Source organism: Symsagittifera roscoffensis, chromosome 4 (genome assembly GCF_963678635.1).
Source record: "Symsagittifera roscoffensis chromosome 4, txSymRosc1.1, whole genome shotgun sequence".
Taxonomy (NCBI): domain Eukaryota; kingdom Metazoa; phylum Xenacoelomorpha; order Acoela; family Convolutidae; genus Symsagittifera; species Symsagittifera roscoffensis.
The window spans coordinates 25,724,817-25,741,761 of NC_087065.1; the positions used below are offsets into that span (position 1 = coordinate 25,724,817).

A 16,945-nucleotide genomic window follows, 5' to 3' on the forward strand; every position below is an offset into this window, starting at 1 on the left:
AAACGGGTGATCATTTTCTCCCTATCCTTAACGAGGAGAAACAAATAACGAAAAATCACTATTAACTAGATAGCACCAAGAAACAACAGATGCAAGGCTTACTTACTCTTTAACAATTAAAAAAACCATGAACTTGCACAATATGAGTGATGACAAAGATCAAAAAATTTTGATCAGTGCAAATTGATATATTCGGTGGAATTTGGTAGAATTCAATGTGATAAGACTTGATTGAATTATTTCAACATTAAATTTCCTAACGTCAGATGGTTAGAAGTAAATTCTTGCTAAAGAAAATTGATAGCTAGAAAATAAAAGTATGGGATATGAAATTGGGTTGTGTGAAACTAATCCGACGGAATATTTAACTCTTTGGAAAAAAACTGAAACAAATTTAAAAGTAATTTTAAATAGTTACTGCACCAACGGTTAGGGTCGACGAAAGGAAAATATTTCTTTCGAATTGATAATGGCTAGGATAAAGGTAGCACCTCCGCTAAACATGAATTGTTTACAAAAATCCGAACGAGAAAAATTAAGTTTCAAGTTTTAGTTTTTACTTGCGGGTTCAAAGTTGCTTAGGAACTGTTTGAATTGTCTATTTAAACCTGAATCGATGTCCGAATCGTCTTAATTTTCTAATACTGAGGCGGCAGTGGCGTAAGAAGCTCCTTTTTTCTTCTTCTATGAACGATCTCATTTCGGGCACTACTTCTGTCGGATCTTGCGAGTTGATGGGACTTGATTTCTCGACTGATTGGGCGACCAAAACTTCAGAGGAATCCTTCTCTTTTTCCTAGATGTTGTCGCTGACCGTGACCTCGCTAAGTGTGAAGTGGTTATCCAATGTCCTCGATGCTTGTTTGCCTATAACATCTATATACAACCTTTCACAATAAAAATTTGGTGGTCCCACGTTTCGCCTTGGTCAAGAAGGAATTAGGATATTACGTTCAGGGGACGACTCTCCCATTTCGTAGGATAGATTTCATCTGCGAAATCATCTTTCTAGCCCAGTATCACCGGCGGGGCATGTTTTACTCTGGCTGTTTGAATCGCTTCTGGCGTGAGGGCGTAGAAATCGAATGTTGAAGGGGGTTCTGTCAATTCAGGGATTTCTAATCCAAATTGCAGAGCAGAGGGAGTCGCCGGTAATATGCTTTTCGAACAATCAGCTAATGCTCCTTGGGGATTCCAATCTAAATCTACATTTTCAGATTTAATGTGATTATCCGAAGGAATTTGTTTGCAACTAAGATGTTGTTCACAATTATATAGGTAGTTAATGAATCTTTCTCTGCCTACAATTTTATATGGAAAACCGCCTACGGTCCATTTCAATGGCTTAAATCAGAGGTATCGAAGGGTAAATAAAACGATTCATCTTCGGCTAAGTAACCTGGTCAGAAAATTTTCCGTTCTTTTTCTTCGGGTTGGAACCTTGTCTTTTTTCTTGGAAATGTTTTCCTAGTTGTCCCAATTTCTTTGAGGAAAATTTAGTTCTTGTTATGTTGTGCGACGGGATGATGGCCACTTCTTGTCTAGCGCACGCTTCTCACTTCTTCGACTCTACTTCAGATAAATTAATAAAATCAGAGACAGTGACACCTTGAAGTTTTTTGGTTGTTTCGAATAATTATCCTTTATGGCTATGTCCGATTTCCTTAAGATCTTCCCGCAAGCAAGTTTCACCGTCGAATGACACGAATGTATTATTTTTTCTGCTAAAGGTCGATAATAAAGCTCCCCGTTTCTTCGATTCAAAAGATTTCGGATTATGTTACATTTCTTTAGAAGTGCCATTCTTTTTGGGTTCGTCGCTGAGAGTGTCTTGATAAATTAATAAAATCAAAGACAGTGACCTCTGAAAATTTTTGGCTGTTTCGATTAATTATCTTTTATGGCTATGTCCGATTTTTTAAGATCTTGCCGCAAGCAAGTTTCACGTTGAATGAGACGACTATATTATTTTCTCTGCCAAAGGTCGAACATAAGGCTCTACGTTTCTTCGATTCAAAACCTTTCGGATTATTTTACATTTCTTTAGAAGTGCCATTCTTTTTGAGTTCATCGGTGAGAGTGTCTTGACTGGCAAAGGGCTCGGTAATGAAACGTGCCTTTTGTCTTCGGGGTTTCGATTTTTGTTGACAAAAAGAGTGTCCTGGTATCCATCTTCTCTTTTCTCACCCGACGCCCAGTTTTTTGCCCTGTTTTTTGACATTTTTGATTTTCCGTAGTCTAAAAATTTACTACTTGTTAGGTTGATCGAATTTTTCTATAGAGGATTTGGTAATCTGTTGAAATGTTTTTCAACTGGAATGCAATTGATTGTTTTGTGCTCCGTAGGTTCCAAATGATTTTGGAGACTGAGTCATAAAAGTAGGTTTTGGAAGATCCGAAGGCATTGTTTGTAACTTGGATTAGAAAGTATGAACGAGTTTCTCCACTAATCCAGTGGAAGGGTGGTCGGCAGCTGTACCATATATGAAATTAATGTTGTGCGAATCACAGAATTGTTTAAAAACTGGTCCCCTAAAACACGACGCGTGGTCGATTCGAATTGAGATTGAGATTCCATGAAGATATATAAAATCGGTAAGAAATTCAATTACTGTTTTGAATGAAGTGCTTCAAGTAATTTTTGCCGAAGAGAACTTGGAGAATCTATCTATACAGAGTAGGAGATATTTAGAATGGTGCCACGAAGAATGTAATGGACCTGCAAAATCTACAAAATTTTCTTCATTTACATAATAAGCCAAGGGAAAACAATTAGATGTACAAACTTTGGACCGGAAATGATTAAAGTTGCAAATTTTGAATCTGGGTCTAGCTAAGTTTAAAAATGATGCAAAAATTTAATTTAATTGATTTAAGTCATTGGATTTTCCGCAAGTTGTTCAATCAAGTTTGAGTAAGGCTTTTAGTTGTCTAATTACTGAACATCCGACGGATTTATGATTCACTTTGGATTTATGGTTGAATTGATTTAGCTAAACGTTGCTACAACGAACTCTCCATCATAATTTGATGGAGCAATTGGTTTTCCAATTGAAAAAGTTGAGTACAAACTTGTGAAGACCATATCTTAACCCGCTAGCTGTTTTATCGAGAAATAGAGCAATAAAAATCTGTCTACACATCTTGTTGAGCGGCTATGATAGATTTTGTTTTACTTGTTACAAGATAATGCTGATAAAAGGGCTTTATGGTTGGTTATGATTTCAAATTCCGAATGTATAAGTAATTTTTGTAGTGTTCCCAAACGGCATCGAAAATTTCGAGTTCATTCGTTGAGTATTTAGCTTCGTGTGGGTTTAGGAAATGGATAGCAAAAGAAATTGAAAATTTGAAATTTTTGCGTGTAGTTGTTCAAGCGTTGCACGAGGCCGATGTGTAAAAGTGCCCTGCGACCAATTTTACTCTTGTCTTCCGTTTGACATCGAAGTGTGTAATTTCGGTTTTTACTTTGTGATGTAAAAAGTGTAATTTTTACTCTAGTGTGATGCGACCAGTTTAACTTTTGTTTTCAGTTTGCCATCGAAGTGTGTATTTTCGGTTTTTACTTTCTGATCCAATTTTTTCAAAAACTATGGCTAAGTTATGGTCGTCAGAAACTGATTGATTGGTTGATCCAAAAAAGGATCGCAACTCCTTTAAGTTTCGAGGGATTTGGATAGATTTTATAGCTAAGGTTTTATCTTCCAGAGGGATTCCTGCTGTTTTTGACATTTTGAAACCTAGCAATTCGATTTCTTTTTTGAACAAATTGCATTTTGGCTATTTTACCGCAAAATTATTTTTGTCGAGAGTATTAAAAATGTTTTTTATAATTTCTTCATGTTCTTTATGTTTCTACATGAAATGCGAGGCAAAAAAACAAAAGGACATCTCGCTATCTGTCCGGCAAAGTACGCGATTTTAAAGGAATTTCACGAAAAATTGTAAATCTTGAAGAAAAGACGTAAATATTGTAAATAATCGAAAAAGCGAGATACCGATTTCGTAAATCCGTCAATTCAACCTGCTGTAAATAATCATGTACATAAAGAATGTTGCGGTGTGTCTAATGCATGGTAGGAAACAGGACAAAGCGATAACGACAATTATTCGGTATTGAACAAGACTACGTTATTCGATAACGACGGAAAAGAATTGAAGAAATAACTTAACATTAGAATGGGAAAGGAAAGTTTCGCGAGTTCTTACAACTAAATATACAGATATATTCAGCTAGCCCAGTACACTTTTTTGAAAAGAAATTACTACACGAACTTAAACTGCGCGATCCAAAATTGAAAATTAATGCAGTCGACCAAGCTACGAAAGACCTTTACTGCGGCTTCTTAAAGATTGTGTGACAAGTCATCGTACCAATAAGATCCAACGGAGGGACTTACGACAATACAGATTTCTTCATAACCAATGACCATGAACAAAACATCCTAGGAAATGACAATCAACCACACGTTGGAATCAAAGTCGCACAAAAACCCTTTTCACACTAAAAAAAAACAACATTGAAAAAAAAACTCATTTCTTAACTCCGTCAGATTATTTAAGAATGGATTTTTTTTCAAAAAAACTCAAGCAATTATTTAACAGGGTCGGTAAAAAAAAAACAACTCGAGAATACTCATTTTCACGACCCGCTAAAACCAATACATTTTAAGGGTCGTAAGGTTCCGCTACATCTACTTCAGGCAGTAAGCAAAGAGCTTGACAGACTAACTTCCGAAGGACACATTGAAAAGCCCAAAAAGGATTACCTGCGAGAAAATTAAATTAATTGGGTTCGCCTCAGACTCAAAATGATTGACCAAACAAGTTTTCAAAATTAAATGCCAGATGCCGAACATACATAAGCCACTAGATAAAGTTGCATCAACACTTTCAGAAAAATCCGTTGGAGAAGTTTGGTTCACAAAATTAGACATTAAAAATGCTTACAGCCAACTTAAAAAGACTTCACGAGTAAACAGTGTAATTTCAGCATCATTGGAGGAAATATGACTGGTATATGTCAGTTTTTCACGGTTTTTTGGACTTGACGATATACCAAATGAATTTCAAATAGTAATGGACTCCACTTTTGCAAATATTCCTTTTCTAACGTCTTCCTCGATGTCATATGAATCTCTTCCAAAGGAAGCTTTGGAGAAATTGTTAAAAAGATTTTTACTACATTGAACAATAAAAAATTTGCGGTAAAATGGACGAAATGCAATTAAAAAAAAATCGAATAGCTAGATTTCAAAATGCCAAAAACAGGAGCAATCTCTCTGGAAGATAAAACCTTAGCCATAAAATCTCTCGAAAATTGAAGGATTTGTGTTTTTTTTTTGGATCAACCAACCAATCAATTTCTGAAATCAATTTTCACTTGGTCAGACGACCATAACATAGCTTTTGAAAAAATTGGATCAGAAAGTAAAAACCAAAAATACACACTTCGATGTCAAACTGAAAACAAAAATGAAACCGGTCGCATCACACTAGTGTAAAACTTACACTGTTTATATCAGAAAGTAAAAACCGAAATAACCTACTTCAATGACAAACTGAAGACAGGAGTTAAACCGGTCGCATCGCGTTTTTATACACCGGCCTCGCGCAGCGCTTGAACAACTACACGCAAAAAATTGGAGATCAATTTCCTTCGCAATCCAATTCTTAAACCCACACGAAGCTAAAAACTCAACGAACGAACTCGAAATTCTCCATGTCGCTTGGGGACAATACAAAAAATACTTAATTGGTTCGGAATTTGAAATCATAACTAGCCATAAAGCCCTTTTATCAGCATTATCTTGTTACAATGAAAATAAAATCTATCATAGCCGCTTAACAAGATGGGTAGACACATTTTTACTGCTTAATTTCTCAATAAAACAGCTAGCGGGTTAAGATATATTCTTCACAAGTTTGTATTCAAATTTTTCAAGTGGAAAACCAATTGCTCCATCAAATTATGATGGAGAGTTTGTTGTAGCAACGTTTAGTAAAATCAATTCAACCATAAATATAAAGTCAATCATAAATCCGTCGGATGTTCAGTTATTAGACAACTTAAAGCCTTACTCAAACTTGATTGAACAACTTGCGGAAAATCCAATGACTTTAAAAAAATTAAATTAAATTTAAGCCTCAATTTTAAACTTAGCTAGATCCAGATTCAAAATTTGCAATTTAAATCATTTCTGGTCCAAATTTTGTACCTCTATTTGAATTAATGTAAATGTAAATAGTGGAAGTTTAATTACTGCCTCATCGTCCGGTATTGTTGCAAAAATTACTTGGAAGAATATGTATTCAGATCAGTCATCTCTAGTAAAAAACATACCGAGAATCTCTAAAATTGCCAGAAAAACCATTGGATTTGAAAAACTTCTTTAATATTAATAAAATCGCTTGGCTTACAGAAGAAGATAGCATTTAATCTCCCATGGTTAGAGCTCTAGAGGAGTATGGGAAGAATAAAACCACTAAATTGGTCAGTTATTTTAACCATTTTTCAAAGGATTGTCCTTGTATTTTCTTCTCCTCTCTCATCCGACGCCCAATTTTTTGCCCTGTTTCTTGACATAATTAATTTTCCGTTGTCTAAAAAATTACTACTTTTTAGGTTGATCAAATTTTTATATAGAGCTTTTGATAATCTGTTGAAATGTTTTTCAATTGGAATGCAATTGATTGTTTTGTGCTCCGTAGGTTCCACATGATTTTGGAGACCGAGTCGTAAAAGTAGGTTTTGGAAGATCCGAAGACATTGTTTGTTACTTTGATTTGAAAGTAAGAACGAGTTTTTCCACTAATCCAGTGGAAAGGTGGTCAGCAGCTGTACCATATATGAAATTTGTTTTTTTTGTGAATCACAGAATAATTTAAAAACTGCTTCGGTAAAACACGACGGGTGGTCGATTCGAATTGAGATTGAGATTCCATGAAGATGAATAAAATCGGTAACAAATTCAAGTACTGTTTTGAATGAAGTGCTTCAAGTACTTTTTGCCGAATGTAATTTGGAGAATCTATCTATACAAAGTAGGATATATTTAAAATGGCGACACGAAGAATGTAATGGACCTGCAAAATCTAAATAAATTTCTTCATCTGAAAATTTGAGATCAGGAAGGTGATTATAATGTTTTTCAGGAGTTAATTGTAAAAGTTTTTCACCTGCTTTTATACAATCCGTGCAAAGATAACAAATATTTTTAAAAAGTTTGAGATGGGAATCTTAGAACAATAATTTTTAGAATAAGCCAAGGGAAAACAATAAGAGGTACAAAATTTGGACCGGAAACGATTAAAATTGCAAATTTTGTTTCTGGATCTAGCTAAGCTTAGAATTGATGTCAAAATTTAAAATAAATTTATTTACGTCAGGCAAGTTGTTCAATCAAGTTTGAGTAAGGCTTTAAGTTGTCTAGAAACTAAACATCCGACGGATTTATGATTGAATTTGGATTTTTGGTTGAATTGATTTTACTAAACGTTGCTACAACGAGCTCTCCATCATAGTTTGATGGAGAAATAAAGAATGTTGCGGTGTAATCGATAGATGGTCGGAAACAAGACAAAGCGATAACGACGATTCGTCGGTGTTGAACAAGACTACGTTTTTCGATAATGACGGAAAAGAATTGAAGAAATTACTTAGCATTGGATTGCGAAAAGTAAATTTTGTACAAATAAATATACAGATAGATTCAGGTAGCGCAGTACACTTTTTTGAAAAGAAAATACTACACGAGCTTAAACTCCGCGATCTAAAATTGATAATTAATGCAGTCGACCAAGCTACGAAAGATCTTTACTGCGGCTGACCTGATCAAAATTGTGTGGCATCTCATCGTACCAATAAGATCCAACGGATGGACTTACGACAATACAGCTTTCTTCATAACCAATGACCACGAACAAAACATCCTAGGAAAAGATAATCTACCACCCGTTGGATTATAAGTCGCACAAAAACCCTTTTCACACTAAAAAAGAACAACATTGAAAGTAAGTCATTTATCAATTCCGTCGGATTATACATGAATGAATTTTTTTCTCAAAAAACTCAACCAATTATTTAACAGAGTCGGTAAAAGAAAGAAACAACTCACAAATACTCACTTTCACTACCCGCTAAAACCAACACATTTAAAAGGTCGTAAGGTTCCGCTACACTTACTTACGGCAGTAAGCAAAGAGCTTGACAGACTAACTTCCGAAGGACACATTAAAAGGCCCAAAAAGGATTACCTGCAAGAAAGATAGTATAATTAGGCTCTCCTTAGACTCAAAATTTTGAACAAACAAGTTTTCAAAAATAAATGCTAGATGCCGAATATGCATTAGCTACTAGATAACGTTGCATCACAACTTTCGGGAAAAATCCGTTGGAGAAGTTTGGTTCACAAATTAGGCCTTAAAAATGCTTACAGCCAACTTAAGAAGATTTCACGAGTAAACAGTGTAATTTCGCCATCATTAGAGGAAATATGACTGGTATATGTCAGTTTTTAACGGTTTTTTGGACATGACGAAATACCAAATGAATTTCAAATAGTAATGGACTCCATCTTTGCAAATATTCTTTTTCTAACGTCTTCCTCGATGTCATATTAATCTCCTCCAAAGGAAGCTTTAAAGAACATAAAGAAACTGTTAAAAAGATTTTTACTATACTCGACAATAATAATATTGCGGTAAAATGGCCGAAATGCATTTAAAAAAAAAATAAAATAGCTGTGATTCAAAATGTCAAAAACAGGAGCAATCCCTCTGGAAGTTAAAACCTTTGCATTAAATTTATCAAAATCCCTCGGAATTTGAAGGAATTGCGCTCCTTTTTTGGAGCAACCAATCAATTTCTGAAATCTATATTCAATTGGTCAGACGACCATGACATATCTTTTGAAAAAATTGGGTCAGAAAGTAAAAACCAAAAATACACACTTCGATGTCAAACTGAAGACAAGAGTAAAACCGATCGCATTGCACTTTAACACACCGGCCTCGCGCAACGCTTGAACAACTACACGCGAAAAATTGGAGATCAATTTCCTTCGCTATCCCATTCTTGAACCACATTTAACACAAAGCTAACAGCTCGACAAACGAACTCGAAATTTTCGATGCCGTTTGGGAACACTACAAAAATTGTTTATACGGTTCGGAATTTGAAATCATAACCAACCATAAAGCCCATTTATCAGCATTATCTTGTAACAACGAAAACAAAATCTATCATAGCCGTTTAACAATATGAGTAGACAGATTTTTACCGTTTAATTTCTCGATAAAACAGCTAGCGGGTTAAGGTATGGTCTTCACAAATTTGTTCTCTAATGCTCCAATTGGAAAACCAAACTCTTCTACCCAAGTATTTTTTTCATAAAAATGATCACGTATTGGTTCTCGGAGTGGTTTTTTTTTCCAGACAAATTTCGATTTTAAAACCAGCAATTTTCGACGAAATTTTAAAATTTCGTTCAGGTTATAATTTTTGTTAAGTTAGGGGGTATAGAAAATTCCAATTTAGCCAATTTGGGACAATAACGTGCAAGATACTTCACGTAGTTCATTAACCCTAAAATACAGTTGGAACAACCAGATACGAGCACCTTTGTTTAATTTTGTTGTTAATTTTGATTAATATATTATAATAGATTATATTAGATTATATAATAGACTATATAATAATAGTAAGTTCTTAAATGTTCTAACTAAAATTCTGTCAAACTCTGCAACCAAACATGATTAATCTTGCAATGTTTCGCCTACCATCTTTATAAAGAGAAGAAGCTAACTTCACTTGATGTTATCTCTCTTAAAATAAACCACTTCAGCAAAATCAGTTTTTTTTCTGCTAATTTTTTTTTGATAGAAACCAATTACGTGCTAAATTGGACCAATACGGCAGTTAGTGTGCGCCGTATACAAATTTCTGATGAATAAGAAAAGAATTTAATAAATTATAAATTACCGAACGTAATTGTACCGTTCTCCATTTATTAACTTATAGCCTGATGTTGCGTAAAGCTCGACTAAAAAACTCATAGGAAATTAAATTGGTTCCCAGTGACGGTATTTTCAATGACAAATTGAAGACAGGATCTAATCGCACCGGCCGGATCGCACTTTTACACACCGGCCTCGCGCAACGCTTGAACAACTACACGCAAAAAATTCGAGACCAATTTCCTTCGCAATCCAATTCTTAAGCCCACACGAAGCTAAAAACTCAACGAACGAACTCGAAATTCTCCATGTCCAAAGGAAGCTTTAAAGAACATGAAGAAACTGTTAAAAAGATTTTTACTATACTCGACAATAATAATTTTGCGGTAAAATTGCCGAAATGCGTTTTTAAAAAAAATCAAATAGCTGTGATTCAAAATGTCAAAAACAGGAGCAATCCCTCTGGAAGTTAAAACCTTAGCATTAAATTTATCAAAATACCTCGGAATTTGAAGAAATTGCGCTCCTTTTTTGCAGCAACCAAACAATTTCTGAAATCGATATTCACTTGTTCAGACGACCATGACATATCTTTTGAAAAAATTGGATCAGAAAGTAGAAACCAAAAATACACACTTCAATGTCAAACTGAAAACAAAATTAAAACCGGTCGCATCACACTAAAGTAAAAATTACACTGTTTACATCAGAAATTAAAAACCAAAAATACACTTTTCGATGTCAAACTGAAGACAAGAGTAAAACCGATCGCATTGCACTTTTACACACCGGCCTCGCGCAATGCTTGAACAACTACACGCAAAAAATTGGAGATCAATTTCCTTCGCTATCCCATTCTTGAACCACATTTAACACAAAGCTAACAGCTCGACAAACGAACTCGAAATTTTCCATGCCGTTTGGGAACACTACAAAAATAGGGAACACTACAAATTATATTAGATTATATAATAGATTATATAATCATAGTAAGTTCTTAAATGTTCTAACTAAAGTTCTGTCAAACTCTGCAACCAAACATGATTTATCTTGCAATGTTTTGACTACCATCTTTATAAAGAGAAGAAGCTAAGTTCACTTGATGTTATCTCTCTTAAAATAAACCACTTCAGCAAAATCAGTTTTTTTCTGCTAATTTTTTTTTTGATAGAAACCAATAACGCGCTAAATCGGACCAATACGGCAGTTAGTTTGCGCCGTATACAAATTTCTGATGAATAAGAAAAGAATTTAATAAATTATAAATTGCCGAACGTAATTGTACCGTTCTCCATTTTTTAACTTATAGCCTGACGTTGCGTAAAGCTCGACTAAAAAACTCATAGGAAATTAAATTGGTTTCCAGTGACGGTATTTTCAATGACAAATTGAAGACAGGAGTTAATCGCACCGGTCGCATCGCACTTTTACACACCGGCCTCGCGCAACGCTAGAACAACTACACGCAAAAAATTGGAGATCAATTTCCTTCGCAATCCAATTCTTAAGCCCACACGAAGCTAAAAACTCAACGAACGAACTCGAAATTCTCCATGTCGCTTGGGGACAATACAAAAAATACTTAATTGGTTCGGAATTTGAAATCATAACTAGCCATAAAGCCCTTTTATCAGCATTATCTTGTTACAATGAAAATAAAATCTTTCATAGCCGCTTAACAAGATGGGTAAACAGATTTTTACTGCTTAATTTCTCGATAAAACAGCAAGCGGGTTAAGATATGGTCTTCACAAATTTGTATTCAAATTTTTCAAATGGAAAACCAATTGCTCCATCAAATTATGATGGAGAGTTTGTTGTAGCAACGTTTAGTAAAATCAATTCAACCATAAATCCAAATTCAATCATAAATCCGTCGGATGTTCAGTTATTAGACAACTTAAAGCCTTACTCAAACTTGATTGAACAACTTGCGGAAAATCCAATGACTTTAAAAAAATTAAATTAAATTTTAGCATCAATTTTAAACTTAGCTAGATCCAGATTCAAAATTTGCAATTTAAATCATTTCTGGTCCAAATTTTGTACCTCTATTTGAATTAATGTAAATGTAAATAGTGGAAGTTTAATTACTGCCTCATCGTCCGGTATTGTTGCAAAAATTACTTGGAAGAATATGTATTCAGATCAGTCATCACTAGTAAAAAACATACCGAGAATCTCTAAAATTGGCAGAAAAACAATTGGATTTGAAGAACTTCTTTAATATTAATAAGATCGCTTGGCTTACAGAAGAAGATAGTATTTAATCTCCCATGGTTAGAGCTCTAGAGGAGTATGGGGAGAATAAAACCACTAAATTGGTCAGTTATTTTAACCATTTTTCAAAAGATTGTCCTAGTATTTTCTTCTCCTCTCTCATCCGACGCCCAATTTTTTGCCCTGTTTCTTGACATAATTGATTTTCCGTTGTCTAAAAAATTACTACTTTTTAAGTTGATCGAATTTTTCCATAGAGTTTTTGGTAATCTGTTGAAATGTTTTTCAATTGGAATGCAATTGATTGTTTTGTGCTCCGTAGGTTCCACATGATTTTGGAGACTGAGTCGTAAAAGTAGGTTTTGGAAGATCCAAAGACGTTGTTTGTAACTTTGATTAGAAAGTAAGAACGAGTTTTTCCACTAATCCAGTGGAAGGGTGGTCAGCAGCTGTACCATATATGAAATTTGTTTTTTGTGAATCACAGAATAATTTAAAAACTGCTTCGGTAAAACACGACGGGTGGTCGATTCGAATTGAGATTGAGATTCCATGAAGATGAACAAAATCGGTAAGAAATTCAAGTACTGTTTTGAATGAAGTGCGTCAAGTACTTTTTGCCGAATGGAATTTGGAGAATCTTTCTATACAAAGTAGGATATATTTAGAATGGCGACACAAAGAATGTAATGGACCTGCAAAATCTAAATAAATTTCTTCATTTGCAAATTTGAGATCAGGAAGGTGATTATAATGTTTTTCAGGAGTTGATTGTATAAGTTTTTTTACCTGCTTTTATACAATCCGTGCAATTTTTTGGTTGAAGTAAATCATTCTGTTACTAAGTGGCCACCAGATGTATATCGAAAAAAATATCCTTCCGAATTGTCCAAGATGGGTTTCATGAAGAAGTTTCATGGCGGCTGTTCTCAGGATAAATGGTAAACATAATCCGTTAGCGGTATGTAAATCTTTCTAAAAAATGGTTAAAAAAACTGACCATTTTAGTGGTTTTATTCTCTCCATACTCCTCTAGAGCTCTAACCATGGGAGATTAAATACTATCTTCTTCTGTAAGACAAGCGATCTTTTTACTATTAAAGAAATTCTTCAAACCCAATTTTTTTTTGCAATTTTAGTGACTCTTGGTTTGTTTTTACTAGTGATGACTGATCTGAGTACATACTCTTCCTGGTAAAAATTGCAACAATACCGGATGATGAGGGAGTAAATATAATTCCATTTTTTACATTTAGTTTATTTAGTATATAAGATTCCCTGGGAGATTTAAGAAGATTCGAATGTAAAGATAACAAATATTTTTAAAAAGTTTGAGATGGGAATCTTAGAACAATAATTTTTAGAATAAACCAAGGGAAAACAATAAGAGGTACAAAATTTGGACCGGAAACGATTAAAATTGCAAAATTTGTTTCTGGATCTAGCTACGCTTAGAATTGATGCCAAAATTTAAAATAATTTTATTTACGTCACGCAAGTTGTTCAATCAAGTTTGAGTAAGGCTTTAAGTTGTCTAAAAACTAAACATCCGACGGATTTATGATTGAATTTGGATTTATGGTTGACTTGATTTTACTAAACGTTGCTACAACGAGCTCTCCATCATAGTTTGATGGAGAAATGAAGAATGTTGCTGTGTATTTGATGCATGGTCGGAAACAAGACAAAGCGATAACGACGATTCGTCGGTGTTGAACAATACTACGTTTTTCGATAACGACGGAAAAGAATTGAAGAAATTACTTAACATTGGATTGAGAAAGGAAAAATTTGTACAAATAAATATAAAGATAGATTCAGGTAGCGCAGTACACTTTTTTGAAAAGAAAGTACTATTCGAGCTTAAACTCCGCGATCTAAAATTGAAAATTAATGCAGTCGACCAAGCTACGAAAGACCTTTACTGCGGCATACCCGATCAAAATTGTGTGGCATCTCATCGTACCAATAAGATCCAACGGATGGACTTACGACAATACAGCTTTCTTCATAACCAATGACCACGAACAAAACATCCTAGGAAAAGACAATCTACCACCCGTTGGATTATAAGTCGAACAAAAACCCTTTTCACACTAAAAAAGAACAACATTGAAAGTAAGTCATTTATAAATTCCGTCGGATTATACATGAATGGATTTTTTTCTCAAAAAACTCAACCAATTATTTAACAGAGTCGGTAAAAGAAAGAAACAACTCACGAATACTCACCTTCACTACCCGCTAAAACCAACACATTTAAAAAGTCGTAATGTTCCGCTCTAATTACTTCCGGCAGTAAGCAAAGAGCTTGACAGACTAACTTCCGAAGGACACATTAAAAAGCCCAAAAAGGATTACCTGCAAGAAAGATAAAATAATTAGGCTCTCCTTAGACTCAAAATTTTGAACAAACAAGTTTTCAAAAATAAATGCTAGATGCCGAATATGCATTAGCTACTAGATAACGTTGCATCACAACTTACGGGAAAAATCCGTTGGAGAAGTTTGGTTCACAAATTAGACCTTAAAAATGCTTACAGCCAACTTAAGAAGATTTCACGAGTAAACAGTGTAATTTCAGCATCATTAGAGGAAATATGACTGGTATATGTCAGTTTTTAACGGTTTTTTGGACTTGACGAAATACCAAATAAATTTCAAATAGTAATGGACTCCATCTTTGCAAATATTCTTTTTCTAACGTCTTCCTCGAGGAAGCTTTAAAGAACATAAAGAAACTGTTAAAAAGATTTTTACTATACTCGACAATAATAATTTTGCGGTAAAATGGCCGAAATGCATTTTTAAAAAAAATCAAATAACTGTGATTCAAATTGTCAAAAACAGGAGCAATCCCTCTGGAAGTTAAAACCTTAGCATTAAATTTATCAAAATCCCTCGGAATTTGAAGCAATTGCGCTCCTTTTTTGGAGCAACCAATCAATTTCTGAAATCGATATTCACTTGGTCAGACGACCATGACATATCTTTTGAAAAAATTGGATCAGAAAGTAAAAACCAAAAATACACACTTCGATGTCAAACTGAAAACAAAATGAAAACCGGTCGAATCACACTAAAGTAAAAATTACACTGTTTACATCAGAAATTAAAAAACAAAAATACACTTTTCGATGTCAAACTGAAGACAAGAGTAAAACCGATCGCATTGCACTTTTACACACCGGCCTCGCGCAACGCTTGAACAACTACACGCAAAAAATTGGAGATCAATTTCCTTCGCCATCCCATTCTTGAACCACATTTAATACAAAGCTAACAGCTCGACAAACGAGCTCGAAATTTTCGATGCCGTTTGGGAACACTACAAAAAAAAATTGTTTATACGGTTCGGAATTTGAAATCATAACCAACCATAAAGCCCGTTTATCAGCATTATCTTGTAACAACGAAAACAAAATCTATCATAGCCGTTTAACAATATGAGTAGACAGATTTTTACCGTTTAATTTCTCGATAAAACAGCTAGCGGGTTAAGGTATGGTCTTCACAAATTTGTTCTCTAATTCTTCAATTGGAAAACCAAACTCTTCTACCCAAGTATTTTTTTCATGAAAATGATCACGTATTTGTTATCGGAGTGGTTTTTTTTTCCAGACAAATTTCGATTTTAAAACTAGCAATTTTCGACGAATTTTTAAAATTTCGTTCAGGTTATCATTTTTGTTAAGTTAGGGGGGTTTAGAAATTTCCAATTTGGCCAATTTGGGACAGTTAACGTGCAAGATACTTCACGTACCTCATAAATCCTAAAATACAGTTGGAACAACCAGATACGAGCACCTTTGTTTAATTTTGTTGTTATTTTTGATTAATATATAATAATAGATTATATTAGATTATATAATAGATTATATAATAATAGTAAGTTCTTAAATGTTCTAACTAAAGTTCTGTCAAACTCTGCAACCAAACATGATTTATCTTGCAATGTTTTGACTATCATCTTTATAAAGAGAAGAAACTAAGTTCACTTGATGTTATCTCTCTTAAAATAAACCACTTCAGCAAAATCAGTTTTTTTTCTGCTAACTTTTTTTTTGATAGAAACCAATTACGTGCTAAATCGGACCAATACGGCAGTTATTGTGCGCCGTATACAAATTCCTGATGAATATGAAAAGAATTTAATAAATTATAAATTGCCGAACGTAATTGTACCGTTCTCCATTTATTAACTTATAGCCTGACGTTGCGTAAAGCTCGACTAAAAAACTCATAGGAAATTAAATTGGTTTCCAGTGACGGTATTTTCAATTTTTGTGACAAATGTTGAGAAAAACAAATGAAACGAGCAAACTTCATTCAGCTTAGCTGTATGCTTTGTCATCGTCAGCTGCTAAGAACTCTTTGTTGTTACCAGTATTTGTTCAAGAAACTGGGAAAAACAGCAGCTCCCTCAGATGAAAAAAGTAATAATTTTTACTGGCAGAGGCGGTTTTTTTTGTAGAAATGGAGTTAATTTGGTTTTAAAATGTCTTTGAACCAGTAAATTTTTGATTAATAGCAGACATTCCAATATGAGAGCAGAGCAAAGTCTGAGATAAAGCAAACGATTGTAGCTTGGTTACATCAGAAAGAAAAACTCAATATCGCTTGTTTTTGATGGTGTACAGGTGTAGACAATGGTTTGACCTCTTATAACAAAAATGAAACTGTACACAAGTAGTAAACAAAGATAGCCGCTTGCTGTGTGAGTAGCACAGAATGTTCCGACTGTATTCTTTAAAAAATACATATTCTT

General features: G+C 34.1%; 1 protein-coding gene across 1 annotated transcript in view; it reads left to right on the forward strand.

Annotated features, from left to right (window-relative positions):
- The window catches only part of LOC134843957 (protein mago nashi homolog), a 296,620-nt gene that overhangs the window by 11,297 nt on the left and 268,378 nt on the right, over nt 1–16,945 (forward strand). The gene's annotated exons all lie outside the window — the stretch shown is intronic.